Below are 16,405 nucleotides of genomic sequence, written 5' to 3'. Positions count from 1 at the left end.
GTGCAGGTGCACAATCACCATCAAAGAGTGTTGTGGAGAATATAGCAAGTCCATAAACCACCACTTGTGCACTCACCAAGTTTTTGGAATTGTCCTTAGAACCAGCAATGCTGTTAATCAGTCCCTTGCTGAATTATCAACACACGTGCAAACACTAACAGTCCCTACTTCTCACATATTGTCCATATACTATGACCAACAGAAATGTGTGCACTGAAATGTAACTTATAAGTTACTTAATTTGATGAACTGGTGTCAATTACAATTTTATAACATAAGAATACAATAACAAAGGTACAAAATACATCATTAAAGAAAATAACAATACAGATAACATTTTTAGTAAAACAGGCATTACAAAAGAATAGAAATAAACATGCACATCAGCGTTACAAGAATTATGACATAAGTACATACATAAAGATCAGAATAACTTTTGAAACATCAACTTCACATATGGGCAACAAAACAGAATAGATAAATAATGTCTAAACATCTTTACAAAGTAAATAACATAGTATTAGAAAAATTCTACAACATAACTCTCATCAGCTAAACACATAAAGACAGGAAAAAGACAAATACACAAGGGTACATAAATACATAACAGAATAACACAAGAGGAAAGGGCAGGGTTTGTTTTCAGCATAACATTTGGTACTGCAGTCCAACTCAAAACTTCATTCCATAGATCTTTCGTCTTATTTCAACATTTGTTTCCACCAAAAAAATCCTATCAAAGCATGCTTTCTGTATTTTTATGTTCCCATATTTCTTACCTCTTTATTCATTTTCCATTATCTTACCTCATCATTTATTTCCAAGAAAATCCTATCCAAACCTGTTGTCCCTAAACCCTCCTTTTTTGTTCATATCCTCTTTCAAAATACTTTTTTGGCCAAACCATTTTCTTATAGCTTCTCAATGCATTTCTTCCATATACTCATTCTCTTATATAGTCTACCCCCTCTTAAGCTAACTTAAATCTACTGAGCTCAGATGCATAAACTAAGGGACGAGGCAATGCAGCAAGACATAACATATTAACACAAACAGCAATGACAAAAAATCCAAATTGGCAAAGCAAGCAGCAGTAAATGTAATAACTTATATCTAAACATGAGAAACCCACAAGCAGAAAAAATAGCACAGTAAAGATGGCCATGTCTAATACCTATGTCACATCTTAACACTAGAGTGATGCATCACAAAAATTTACTCTGCAAAAAGTTATCAAATCGTTGACAAAAATTAATTATGCTATTCCTGTGAAGTGGAAATGTCTTTTGTGCTCCCTCATGTTCTTGGAAGTATATCACAAAATTATTATTTACTGGATCTGTAGACAGAAAGTGTTTATATTAGTACATCTATTAAATTTTATTTTAACCATTGTTGCAGTGCAGCTAGAAACTAGGTATTAAACTAAATGAGCAATCTCTCAACTAGAAAGACAATAAATGAAAAATTGTTTCTCATCATTTCATTAGACATTTTAGTAAATATCATAAATTAAGAGTTCCACAGTACAATCATATGTTTTCAAGTTTGAGCGTGTCGTATTGGCGATGCTTTCTACAAAGAAATGTCAATAGCGAGGATAATGGCCTCCATTTTTTCTCCACCTGTGCCTCTGAAAGGCACACACTAATGGCTTTTTTTCCAGGCGACTGTCGCACAGCTGGGTGCCCACGACGCATTACATGAAGGTGATCACTTAAGTTTCTTACCGAAATATTTACGACACCAGTTTGCACTACAGTGACAGTCTCATACAAAAAATTTCACAGGTCGAGAATTTGCGTTGCAAATCTATAGAAACAAAATCCTATGAATATAACAGTGTCCAAAAAGTTTTCGCCGGCATTGTGATACTTTCACACATTTACACACATTTCATAATTCTTAAACTATGATTCTTGGTTTCCAACATCCTTTTTCGCAAGTCAGAGTCCCTAACCACTACACATTATTCCTTACCTTATTACAAATATACATATTCGTCAACACTTCTTCAGTATTTCATCATAATAAATACATAGCATAATCAGATTCCTCATATAGCATCATCTTATTGATAAACATACCTCAACAACATAATACACATCGTAGTCGTAATAATAACATCATAAAACCTCAGTAAAATCTCAAAAACGTCGTAGCTTTCTGCAATAATGTCAAAACCTAAAAAAAATTCTCTGCTCATTTAAACAGTGTCATCTACCTCAAATGTACTTTCAAAATCATGACCCCATACCAAACACATCATTCAAAGCTCACATAGTATCACAATGGTTCCGAAAAAATATGAAGAGTTCACAAAGTACAGACTAAATACAATTTCGTAAGTGTGAAGTTATCCAACTGTGTAATTGCGTAAACATATGTTACTGATGTAGTAAAAAAAATGTTTGTCTCTCTCTCTGTTAAATGATCAGATAGCTGTGTAATTTGTGTGTTAGAGAAATATGGTACCAATGTGTAAAGTTGTATAAGCAAATACCATATTAGCTAGGGCTCCTTGTGCTTGCCAGACACATGGTACACAAAGTAGGCGTGTAACCCCCTGAGTATTAATGTAATTATACCCTCAAGTGTTACAGATTACAGCAATGGAATGAAATGTATCATGGAAAACTTTCTTTGTAATTCAAAAATCTTTAAAAATAAATGTTTTAAGTACAAAATTAATCACTCAAATTCGTGTCCTGTAGCGCTAAATGTGCGTCTTGCTGTAAGATAATTCTGTGGGAGTGTCGTAGTTATCGTCCTCTGTGAGCAAAGTTCTGCTGAAGTCATAAACGAAAGTGAAATTCTTTGCGTATAGATATCGTAGTTGTTACATACCTTACCGTGACCAAGAAAGTACTGTAATGTAACGTATTGTTGTGCTACGGAAAAGGCTGTCTCATTGTAGCTATAACACGAAAGTTACTATTAAAACATGTTTTACTTTCCAGAAGAATTCAGAAAAACTGTGCAGATATAAAACAGATACACCGCAAAAGCAATAATATAAATTATATCACTCATTAGTAGCGTCGTGATATAATCGTGTAGCTGTCAAATAAACTAACCACTGTGTCGTCTGGTATCTCTCAGAAAGTACTTTAAATCCAGAATGTATTTTCAAGTAAACCAAAATGTTGCATTAAAATCTCATTCGCAGTACCGGTATATGTTCTAAGTATGTGAGCCTTATAGTCGTTACAGTTGTTACATAATCGTGCACTAACAAGCAAGAATGTACACACACAATAACACTGTGTCGTCTGTTCACTATAACAATGCACTCGTAAATACTGTCTAAATATGTTCCCTAGCTTCTAGACTGGATAGTTAACTTCAAAACATTGTTACATGTTAACAGTTTCTCAGTGTGACAAATTGTACTAGTAGCGTGAAGTGAAAAATTTTTATGGCAAAGACAAAGTTAAAAAGCAGATTATCTTTCAACGGTTTTACATGTGAAATGTGGTGTAAACCTTCTCTCTTCCTAGTATGCAGAGTTTCAACTTCAAAGCAATTATCATGTGGTATATGTCGGTAAGGAATGCTAAAATTTTTCTCAAGGTTAGCGTCTATTTTATTTTTCTCTGAGCCAGCTGACGCACGTGGCTGCCTGTGGTGCGAGTCATTGTCTGGTATCTCTTTGTTGGAGTGCATCGTTATTGGGGTTTGGAGACCTAACTTCTACAAATTCACCTTGAGAGCACCAGCAGCAGCGAGTACTGTTTGTATAAAGCGTTTATTTTGCATTTTGTTTACGACCTTCCACTAAGGAAGGGATTCTATTTGTGTTTATCTGCTCTGCATAGTAACTAACAGTTCTTGATAAAACTTTACGTAGTTTTCGTGTTAGATTTCTTAGTGTTTTCTTGATCGTTTAGAACAGAAAGCGCCCTAAAACCGTCTTTTGTTTGTTTCGCGGCCGTTAGCCACTAGTCACTTGAATCAGCAGTTGTCTTGTGACAGCCAGAGCGAGAGCACCAGCAGCAGCGAGTACTGTTTGTATAAAGCGTTTTTGTACTTATTTGCTCCGCTTAGCTTTTAAATAGTTTTTCTGTGAAAACCTAGCGTAGTTTTCGCGTCTCGTATTTCAGTGAGTGTTTCTTGATTATCAGAGTAGCTCATCAGAAGATTATCTTGGGAATTTGTCACCGTATAGAGTAGGGTAAACATAGTCATGTGTAGGGACTGTGGTTGTTGTGAGCGGACGCAAAGAGAATTGGCCACTTTTCGGGGGCAGGTGGAGGCTTTGTCTGTTAGGCTCATCGAGCTCGAGGCGCAGGCGTCGGCTCGTAGTGGCGTTGAGGCAACTGTGGTGAGACCTATGCCTACTTCGGTGGCCTTGGAATCACATGGAACCCCTGATGTCGCTGCGTCTTCCGGCAGTGAGCATCTTACCGGTCAGCCATCACTCCAGGGTGAATGGCGGACAGTGGTGGGCTCGCGCGTGCCTGGCCGAAAGGCGAAGGTGGGATCTGGCCGCGTGGCAGCTGCCTTACCCCTTTCCAACAGGTACGGGGTGCTTCCTAGTGGTGATGACATCGTTTCCGAGCCACCACAGGATGCCTCGCCTGTTGGGCCAGTGGCCGATTCTCCGGCAAGGTCCCGACAGTCACAGAGGGCGGGCCTATTAGTTATAGGGAGCTCCAACGTTAGGCGGGTTATGGAGCCCCTCAGGAAAATAGCGGGTAGGTCGGGGAAGAATGCCAGTGTGCACTCGGTGTGCTTGCCGGGGGGTCTCGTCCGTAATGTGGAGGAGGCCCTTCCGGCAGCTATTGAACGCACTGGGTGTGACCGGCTGCAGATAGTAGCACATGTCGGAACGAATGACGCCTGCCGCTTGGGTTCTGAGGCCATCCTTGGTTCCTTCCGGCGGCTGGCTGATTTGGTGAAGACAACCAGCATCGCACGCGGAGTGCAAGCTGAGCTTAATATCTGCAGCATAGTGCCCAGAGTCGATCGCGGTCCTCTGGTTTGGAGCCGTGTGGAGGGTCTAAACCAAAGGCTCAGACGACTCTGCGACTATAATGGTTGCAGATTCATCGACCTCCGTTATTGGGTGGAGAACTGTAGGGCCTCCCTAGACAGGTCAGGCGTGCACTACACACCGGAAGCAGCTACTACGGTAGCAGAGTACGTGTGGCGTGCACACGGGGGTTTTTTAGGTTAGAGGGACCCCCCCTTGGGCGAAACGATAAAATACCTGACGGCTTACCAGAGAGGACATTATCATCGTTGATAAAGAACGTCCGTCCTCAGAGACCAAAAACAGGAAAAGTTAACGTAATATTGGTAAACTGCAGGAGTACCCAGGGCAAGGTTCCTGAATTAGTATCTCTTATTGAAGGAAATAGTGCGCATATAGTATTAGGAATGGAAAGTTGGTTAAAACCGGAAGTGAACAGTAACGAAATCCTAGACACAGAATGGAATATATACCGCAAGGATAGGATAAACGCCAATGGTGGAGGAGTATTTATAGCAGAAAAGAATTCAATAATATCCAGTAAAGTTATTAGCGAATGCGAATGTGAAATAATCTGGGTTATGTTAAGTATCAAAGGTGGGTCAGATATGATAGTCGGATGCTTCTATAGACCACCTGCATCAGCAACCGTAGTAGTTGAGCGCCTCAGAGAGAACCTGCAGAACGTCGTGAAGAAGTTTCGTGATCATACTATTGTAATAGGGGGAGACTTCAATCTACCAGGTATAGAATGGGATAGTCACACAATCAGAACTGGAGCCAGGGACAGAGACTCTTGTGACATTATCCTGACTGCCTTGTCCGAGAATTACTTCGAGCAGATAGTTAGAGAACCAACTCGTGAAGCTAACGTTTTAGACCTCATAGCAACAAATAGACCGGAACTTTTCGACTCCGTGAATGTAGAAGAGGGTATCAGTGATCATAAGTCAGTGGTTGCATCAATGACTACAAGTGTAATAAGAAATGCCAAGAAAGGAAGGAAAATATATTTGCTTAACAAGAGTGATAGGGCACAAATCGCAGAATATCTGAGTGACCACCATCAAACGTTCATTTCTGAGGAAGAGGATGTGGAACAAAAATGGAAAAAATTCAGAAACATCGTCCAGTACGCCTTAGATAAGTTCGTACTGACTAAGGTCCAAAGCGAGGGGAAAGATCCACCGTGGTATAACAATCATGTACGAAAGGTACTACGGAAACAAAGAAAGCTTCATCATAGGTTTAAGAGTAGTCGAATCATAGCTGATAAGGAAAAGCTGAACGAAGCGAAAAAGAGCGTAAAGAGAGCAATGAGAGAAGCATTCAACGAATTCGAACATAAAACATTGGCAAACAATCTAAACAAGAACCCTAAAAAGTTTTGGTCATATGTAAAATCGGTAAGCGGATCTAAATCCCCTATTCAGTCACTCGTTGACCACGATGGCACCGAAACAGAGGACGACCGAAGAAAGGCAGAAATACTGAATTCAGTGTTCCGAAACTGTTTCACTGCGGAAAATCGTAACACGGTCCCTGACTTCAGCCGTCGCACGGACGCCAAAATGGAAAATATTGAAATAAACGATATCGGAATTGAAAAACAACTGCTATCACTTAGTAGCAGAAAAGCATCCGGACCAGACGAAATACCCTTAAGATTCTACAGTGATTATGCTAAAGAACTTGCCCCCTTTCTATCAGCAATTTATCGTAGATCGCTGGAAGAACGTAAAGTACCTAGCGACTGGAAGAAAGCGCAGGTCGTTCCCATTTTCAAGAAGGGTCATAAATCAGATGCGAATAATTATAGGCCTATTTCGCTTACGTCAATCTGTTGTAGAATAATGGAACATGTTTTGTGTTCTCGTATTATGACGTTCTTAGATAATACAAATCTCCTTCATCATAACCAACATGGATTCCGCAAACAGAGATCCTGTGAAACTCAGCTCGCCCTATTTGCCCAAGAAATTCACAGTGCCGTAGACACTGGCGAGCAGATTGATGCCGTATTCCTGGACTTCAGGAAGGCATTTGATACGGTTCCGCACTTACGTTTAGTGAAAAAAATACGAGCTTACGGAATATCGGACCAGGTTTGTGATTGGATTCAGGATTTCCTAGAAGAAAGAACACAACATGTCATTCTTAACGGTTCAAAATCTGCAGATGTAGAGGTAATTTCGGGAGTACCGCAGGGAAGCGTGATAGGACCTTTATTGTTTACAATATACATAAATGACTTAGTTGACAACATCGGTAGCTCCGTGAGGCTATTTGCAGATGACACGGTTGTCTACAAGAAAGTAGCAACATCAGAAGACTCGTACGTACTCCAGGAGGACCTGCAGAGGATTAATGCATGGTGCGACAGCTGGCAGCTTTCCCTAAACGTAGATAAATGTAATATAATGCGCATACATAGGGGCAGAAATCCATTCCATTACGATTATGCCATAGGGGGGTAATCATTGGAAGCGGTAACGACCGTAAAATACTTAGGAGTTACTATCCGGAGCGATCTGAAGTGGAATGATCACATAAAACAAATAGTGGGAAAAGCAGGCGCCAGGTTGAGATTCATAGGAAGAATTCTAAGAAAATATGACTCATCGACGAAAGAAGTAGCTTACAAAACGCTTGTTCGTCCGATTCTTGAGTATTGCTCATCAGTATGGGACCCTTACCAGGTTGGATTAATAGAAGAGATAGACATGATCCAGCGAAAAGCAGCGCGATTCGTCATGGGGACATTTAGTCAGCGCGAGAGCGTTACGGAGATGCTGAACAAGCTCCAGTGGCGGACACTTCAAGAAAGGCGTTACGCAATACGGAGAGGTTTATTATCGAAATTACGAGAGAGCACATTCCGGGAAGAGATGGGCAACATATTACTACCGCCCACATATATCTCGCGTAATGATCACAACGAAAAGATCCGAGAAATTAGAGCAAATACGGAGACTTACAAGCAGTCGTTCTTCCCACGCACAATTCGTGAATGGAACAGGGAAGGGGGGATCAGATAGTGGTACAATAAGTACCCTCCGCCACACACCGTAAGGTGGCTCGCGGAGTATAGATGTAGATGTAGATGTAGATGTCGAGAGGGCCGTGCCCTGTTTGAATCCCGCCAGTTCTGATGCAATTCAGGTCTGTCGTTACGATCATATTATCTGTTGTCATGTTGGTAGATCTGGACCGTTGCGTCTAAAGTTATTCTCTCTCCCTTGATAATATTTATTTTGGTTCCCATATTGTCTATTTCTCTGATTGTCTCTGTGATAGTCATTACCGTGAAGAGGTGATCTTTCCCTGTAATTATTACTACTCTGCCAACGGTTTTCATACAGGTGGTGTCTGTTTTGGTCACGATTTGTGTTGTGAGAATAGCCTTGTCGTGTCCAGTTATTATTTCTTTCATCGCGGAATTGCGACGGATGTGACCTGTAATTGTTGTGTTCCTGTTTTCGCGTTCCGCGATTGTCAGTGTCAATTTCTAATTCTTGTAAGAGTCCCTGAAAAGCTTCAATGTCGTCTTTGCAACGTCCTGCTAAAATAATATGTCGTAAATGTTCAGGTAATTTGATTAAGCAAATGTGGATGAGTTCTGAGGGGCTGTAAGGGTTTGACAGGTACTGATTCTTGTGCAACATGTCTTCGAAATATTTCACAAGACTGGAAAATTCAGATTGTTCGAAATGTTTCATCATTATGATTCTATGTTTTACTCGGTTTTGTGTGGCTTGAGACGAATATGCTGAGAGGAAGGCATGGTAAAATTCTCCTTCACTGTGGCAATCGTGAATGACCGATCGCATTGTTACAGCTGGTTCATTCTCTAAGTAGCCACACATAAATTTTAAACTGTGTTCTAATGACCAGTTGGGAGGAAAACAATGAGAGAATTGATGGAGCCATGCTTGTGGATGAATGTCGTTGCCAGAATTCTTAAATGTTTTGAATTTACGTGTAGTAATGAACAGCTTATAGTCAAAATCATCGTGTCGGCGAGTAGCATATCGGTCGTTGTTGCGTCGTGTCGGCGGTTCCATCTCAAAATTCGGTGCACATTGCCAATTTCTTTCATAATTTCCGAAATGCCCTGTGTTATTATTTTGTGGCTTTTCCGTATTTCTAAGTTCCTCTTCCCATGTTGGAGCGCGAGTGTCCTCTGAAATATGTAATTTTTGTATTACTTGTGCCAACTTATCTTGTACTTCCCGGAATTCTCTTTTGTGTTGCGTATTAATTTGATTCTGATTTTGTTTGAATTTCCTAATTTGTTCGCACTCTTCTGTGTCATTAAAGACTACCGGTTTTGTGTCATTCAGATTATCATCTACCTTCGTAGATAAATTATTTAGCTGATCCGAAAGTTCAACTACTTTCTCTGATAATGAACTAATTTCCTCCACGTGTCTTTCTGGACCAATTTTCAGAGTATCTACTGTGTCCTTTAAGTTTTCCTGAGTTTTTGCAAGTTGCGTAACCGAATTGTTAGATGCAACTGAGTCAATTTTAGCTTGCAAGGTCTCATGATTTTCATGAACAATAGTTTGCAGTTCTTTTATGGCTGCTTCGTGATTCTGTAATGCATTTTCATGCCGCGAAAAAATAGGTTGAAAATGCTCACAAATTTGTGTTTTTACGTCGTTACAGACTTTTTGACATTTCGATTCAATGTTATGTAACTCAGTAGTTAAATCTTCATGTGCTTGTTCAAGTGTGATGTCTAACTTTTGAAGCTTTTGTTGTGTTTGTCTCTGATTTTGTTCCATTGTGTCTAACTGTTGCTGTGTTTGTCTCTGATTGTGTTCCATTGTGTCTAACTTTTGAAGCTTTTGCTGTGTTTGTCTCTGATTTTTTTCCATTTGTTGCATTAATTGCAATAATAATGTATTAGTGTCTGGAATCTGTTTCTCTATGCTTTTTGGCAGTGCATTTTCACCGGCAACATTCACATTTTGACAAGCAGAAAATGTCTCTTGACTCATTTGAGAAAATGGTGAGGACCCAAAACCTGAATCTACAGTATTTGCGAGATTGTGTCCTATCATTTCGGATTCCTGAGGCGAGCAGTTGCCGACCGATCGATCGATAATGCTTCCCTGTTCACTACTTGTTTCACTATCTACGCCATTATTTGCCGCCCGCTCCATTTCCCTATGCACAATTACCAAATTACTACTTCGAATGTCTGTTAATTCATTGCACAGTGGTGCCGATAAGCTACGCTCGTCGTCACTATTATTTCTCAGTTTACTTTGGAACTTAGTGTTACGTTTTTCACACGCCATTATTGTCACAATATTTCACACAATAACACAGAAAAGCACAATTCGAAGAGCAAAAATAAGAGAACACATTAACATAGCACTAAAATAATATCTAGTTAATTGCAAGCGCAGCTGCGAAATACTTGGTGCAAATCTACATGCATGACACAATTGTTTTACTGTACAACAATGAAAGATTGCAACTACAAAGGAGATTTTCTCTACAATTACGCGCTAGCAATAAACAAAAGCTACACTAATTACACAAACTACAAGAAAAAATCAGAAGATTCCAGTGAGGTAGCCTCGGCTAAGGGTCGACTTATGTAACGTCCCCTTTGAACAATTATGCATGACTGAGCTTAAACTGACACACAATATTTTTTAGCGCAACGCAATCTGACTTTCAATAATCCCTACAAGAGAATGGCCCTGACTAAATTAACCTATACGTTTCACAAATCACTTACCTCACAAAAATCTTCGTTACTCAAACTACTGCAATACAGCGAGCGCCACTACTGCCAGCTAAATGAAAGATTCAAGCCACTACTGCCAGCTAAATGAAAGATTCGGACTACTGAAGGCACTAATTACTGATAGGCATAGTTAGCAAATGAAAGATTTTGATAGAGAACAAACAATGTATTTACCTTAATAGTGTTCAAAAGTCATAATATATATAGCAGTCCATGACATCCAGTCTTACAAATTTCAAAACTCCGCCATTTCTCTCCCCACATCCACCACTGCTGGCGGCTCACCTCCAACTGCGCAACGCTACGCGCTGTTAACATCCAGCTGCCCAACACTACAATAGCCAACAACAATGCAAACCAGCCACAGACTGCACACAGCACAGCCAGTGATTTTCATACAGAGCGCCACGTGGCGTTACCAATATAAAAACCTAAACAGCCTACTTACACATTAAGAAACGTCGGATTGATGATGTGGTCGAAGGTATAAGAAATCAGGTTGTGCATGCCGTGAAAGAATCGGAATTTTTCGCTATACAGTTAGACATGAATACAGATGTTGCAAATTGTTGTCAGCTGTTAGTTTTCGTTCAATAGATACGAAACAATTGAAAACGAGATGCTATTTTCTACAGGGCTAGCAACTAATCCAAAAGCAGTTCATATGATGACAGTGATATCTGAATTCTTTTGCAAATAGGGACTGACATGGCAAAAGCTGATCCACGTGTGCACAGATGGCGCCCCTCAGTGCTTGGATGTATCTCTGGATTCGTGCAAATAGTCAGAGAAAAGAATTCCAACGTTATTTCAGTTCTCTGTGTAAATACACCGTCAAGTCTTGGCAGCTAAGACGCTTCAAAACGAACTCACCGACGTCTTAAAATTATGGATCAAAATTGTGAATCATGTTAAAAAGAGTGCGATAAATACTCGTCTTTTTACGCCCTTTAATAAGATTTGGGAACAGAGCAAAAAAATTGCTATTTCGTACGGAAGTACGCTGCCTCTCGAAAGGAAATATGTTACCTAGATTATTTTAACTTGGAGATGAAGTGACTCAGTTTTTGGAAATTCAGAACGAAACTGAATTGTGTGTAGAACTCCAAAAGCCAAGTGTTCAAGCTGTGTTGGCTTATCTGTCAGATATTTTCGGTTCATTGAACTCACTGAACTTGTAATTGCAAGTGGAAATACGTGCTTAATTTATCATTGGGAAGCCGTGAGAGCGTATACTCGTAAGTTGCGATTTTGGAAACGTAAAATTTTAGCCTGCAATTATTCTTGTTTCCTGAAGAACTACAACATCATAAGCTGATTATGCTATATATGCTTTCACTGATCATATATTAAATGCATTGAATAACCGAACATCACCCATTAGGATATTTTGTGATCTCTCAAAGCCTTTTGATTGTGTGAATCATGAAATTCTTCTAGATAAACTTAGGTTCGCAGGAGAGCTTCTGTAAAGTTTGGAAGGCAGAAGTAAAGCTGTGAGTACCGGGCGTGAGTCGTGCTTCAGTAGCTCAGTTGGTAGAGCACTTGCCCGCGAAAGGCAAAGGTCCCGAGTTCGAGTCTCGGTCGGGCACACAGTTTTAATCTGCCAGGAAGTTTCGTATCAGTGCACACTCCGCTGCAGAGTGAAAATCTCATTTTAGGTATTATTGGTATGACAGTGGGACAGTGCCAAGTGATCTGATTCATATCGAACTGGAGAATGCAGAAGGTTGAAATTAACGGTACAGATAGTCTGCAAAAATCAGCAACGTCCTCTATCTGGGGAGGCATCAAGAATGGTGTTCCACAGGGTTCAATCTTGGGTCTCTTATTGTTCTTAATATACACTCCTGGAAATTAAAATAAGAACACCGTGAATTCATTGTCCCAGGAAGGGGAAACTTTATTGACACATTCCTGGGGTCAGATACATCACATGATCACACTGACAGAACCACAGGCACATAGACACAGGCAACAGAGCATGCACAATGTCGGCACTAGTACAGTGTATATCCACCTTTCGCAGCAATGCAGGCTGCTATTCTCCCATGGAGACGATCGCAGAGATGCTGGATGTAGTCCTTTGGAACGGCTTGCCATGCCATTTCCACCTGGCGCCTCAGTTGGACCAGCGTTCGTGCTGCACGTGCAGACCGCGTGAGACGACGCTTCATCCAGTCCCAAACATGCTCAATGGGGGACAGATCCAGAGATCTTGCTGGCCAGGGTAGTTGACTTACACCTTCTAGAGCACGTTGGGTGGCACGGGATGCATGCGGACGTGCATTGTCCTGTTGGAACAGCAAGTTCCCTTGCCGGTCTAGGAATGGTAGAACGATGGGTTCGATGACGGTTTGGATGTACCGTGCACCATTCAGTGTCCCCTCGACGATCACCAGTGGTGTACGGCCAGTGTAGGAGATCGCTCCCCACACCATGATGCCGGGTGTTGGCCCTGTGTGCCTCGGTCGTATGCAGTCCTGATTGTGGCGCTCACCTGCACGGCGCCAAACACGCATACGACCATCATTGGCACCAAGGCAGAAGCGACTCTCATCGCTGAAGACGACACATCTCCATTCGTCCCTCCATTCACGCCTGTCGCGACACCACTGGAGGCGGGCTGCACGATGTTGGGGCGTGAGCGGAAGACGGCCTAACGGTGTGCGGGACCGTAGCCCAGCTTCATGGAGACGGTTGCGAATGGTCCTCGCCGATACCCCAGGAGCAACAGTGTCCCTAATTTGCTGGGAAGTGGCGGTGCGGTCCCCTACGGCACTGCGTAGGATCCTACGGTCTTGGCGTGCATCCGTGCGTCGCTGCGGTCCGGTCCCAGGTCGACGGGCACGTGCACCTTCCGCCGACCACTGGCGACAACATCGATGTACTGTGGAGACCTCACGCCCCACGTGTTGAGCAATTCGGCTGTACGTCCACCCGGCCTCCCGCATGCCCACTATACGCCCTCGCTCAAAGTCCGTCAACTGCACATACGGTTCACGTCCACGCTGTCGCGGCATGCTACCAGTGTTAAAGACTGCGATGGAGCTCCGTATGCCACGGCAAACTGGCTGACACTGACGGCGGCGGTGCACAAATGCTGCGCAGCTAGCGCCATTCGACGGCCAACACCGCGGTTCCTGGTGTGTCCGCTGTGCCGTGCGTGTGATCATTGCTTGTACAGCCCTCTCGCAGTGTCCGGAGCAAGTATGGTGGGTCTGACACACCGGTGTCAATGTGTTCTTTTTTCCATTTCCAGGAGTGTATATTAACGACTTGCCACCCTGTATTCATGAAGATGTAAAGCTAGTTCTTTTTGCTGATGACACAAGTATAGTAATCACACTCAACAAACAAATATCAGCTGAGGAAATTGTAAATAATGTCTTTCAGAAAATTATTCAGTGGTTCTCTGCTAATGGTCACATACGACATCATATTTTGGGGTAATTCATCATTAAGGGTAAAAGTATTCATTGCACAAGAACTTGTAATCAGTACAATAGCTGTAAACCACCCAAGATCACCTTGCAGGCTTTTATTTAAAGAACTTTGGATACTCACAGTTATTAACAACCCATCCCAATTCAAAAATAACAGCGAAGTGCATAGCTACAACACTGGAAGAAAGGATGATCTTCACTAATCTGGGTTGAATCTGACTTTGGCACACATAGGGGTGAATTATGCTGCCACAAAAACCTTTCGTTATTTGCCAAATAGCGTTCAAGGTCTGAGAGATATTCAATTATCATTTTTTTTTTAAATTTAAAAATTTCTCAATAACTCCTTCTACTCAATAGATGAACTTTTAGATATGAAGTAGTAACTGTAAAAAATTAATTAATTACTTAATTATTTTGTGTAAAGAAAAATTATGTTAAAATAGCATGTTCCACATCATTACAAAATGTTGTATTCATGATCTATGGAAGAATTATGCATTTTTCCTTTCAGCAGATCCTGCAATTCTACTTCATTTCCACTGAGGATATTAATAACATCAGTGAATCTTATCATTAATATCTTTTCACAATGAATTTTAATTTCACTCTTGTACCTCTCTTTTATTTTTGTTTCTTTTACTTCTGTCATTGCTTCTTCAATGTATAGAATGAACAATAGGATTGGAAGATTACACCCCTGTCTTAACACTTTTTAGTCAGAGCACTTCATTCTCGGTCTTCCACTCTCATTATTCCCTCTTGGCTCTTGTACATATTGTATCTTACCCATCTTTCCCTACAGCGTACCGCTATTTCTCTTTGAATTTCCAACATCTTGGACTAGTTGATGTTGTCGAATGCTTTTTCCATATCAACAAATCCTATGAACTTGTCTTGATTTTTCTTCAGCCTTCCTTCCATTATCAACCGTAACATCAGCACTGCCTCTCTGATCTCTTTACCTTTCCTAAAGCCAAACTGATCGTCGTCTAACACATCCTCAACTTTCTTTTCCGTTCTCCTGTATATTATTCTTGTTAGCAGCTTGAAGGAATGAGCTGTTAAGCTGATTATGCGATAATCCTCGCACTTGTCAGCTCTTGTAATCATTGTCAAATGGTATGTCGCCAGACTCATACAATCTACACATTTATGTGAATAGTCGTTTTGCTGTCACTTCCTCCAACGATTTTAGATATTCTGATGGAATGTTCCACAATGAAGTTTTCACTCTGCAAAGGAGTGTGTGCTGATATGAAACTTCCTGACAGATTGAAACTGTGTGCCAGGCCGAGACTCGAACTCGGGACCTTTGCCTCTCGCAGACAAGTGCTCTATCGACTGAGCTACGTAAGCACGACTAACGACCAGTCCTGACAACTTCAGTTCCACCAGTACCTCGTCTCCTATATTCCAATCTTCACAGGAGCTCCTCTGAGAATCCAGCAGAACTAGCACTCCTGGAAGAAAGGATATTGCGGAGATATGGCTCAACCACAGCCCGGGGGATGTTTCCAGAGTGAAATTCTCACTCTGCAGTGGAGTGTGCGCTGATATGAAACTTCCCGGCATATTGAAACAGTGTGCCGGACCGAGACTCGAACTCGGGACCTTTGCCTTTCGTGAGAAAGTGCTCTACCGACTGAGCTACCCAAGCACGACTCATGAACCATCCTCATAACTTCTGCTAGGTTTGCAGAGGAGCTTCTGTGAAGTTTGGAAGGTAGGAAATGAGTTACAGGCGGAATTGCAGTTTTGAAGTTGGGGCGTGAGTCGGCTTCGGTAGTTCAGCCGGTAGAGCATTTGCCCACGAAAAGCAAATGTCCCGAGTTCGTGTCACGATCCAGCACATAGTTTCAATCTGCCAGAAAGTTTCTGATGGAAAGTTATTTATCATTTCTGCCTTATTTGATCAGAGCTCTTTTAAATTTTGTTTCTAATACTGGACCCCCTGTGTCTTTTATATCTACTCCCGTTTTTTTCTTCTATCATGTCACTGGACTAGTCTTCCCCTCACAGAAGCCTTCAATTTTCTCTTTCCACCTATCCAATCTCTCCTCAGCATCACTGAATCATGCTATAAAATGTATTGATCCATAGGAAATCCTGGATCGAATGAGATAGTATTATAAAAATGGTTCAGATGGCTCTGAGCACTATGGGACTCAACTGCTGTGGTCATCAGTCCCCTAGAACTTAGAACTACTTAAACCT

This window comes from Schistocerca americana, chromosome 7 (genome assembly GCF_021461395.2).
Source record: "Schistocerca americana isolate TAMUIC-IGC-003095 chromosome 7, iqSchAmer2.1, whole genome shotgun sequence".
Lineage (NCBI taxonomy): Eukaryota > Metazoa > Arthropoda > Insecta > Orthoptera > Acrididae > Schistocerca > Schistocerca americana.
This window is presented reverse-complemented; position numbering follows the sequence as displayed.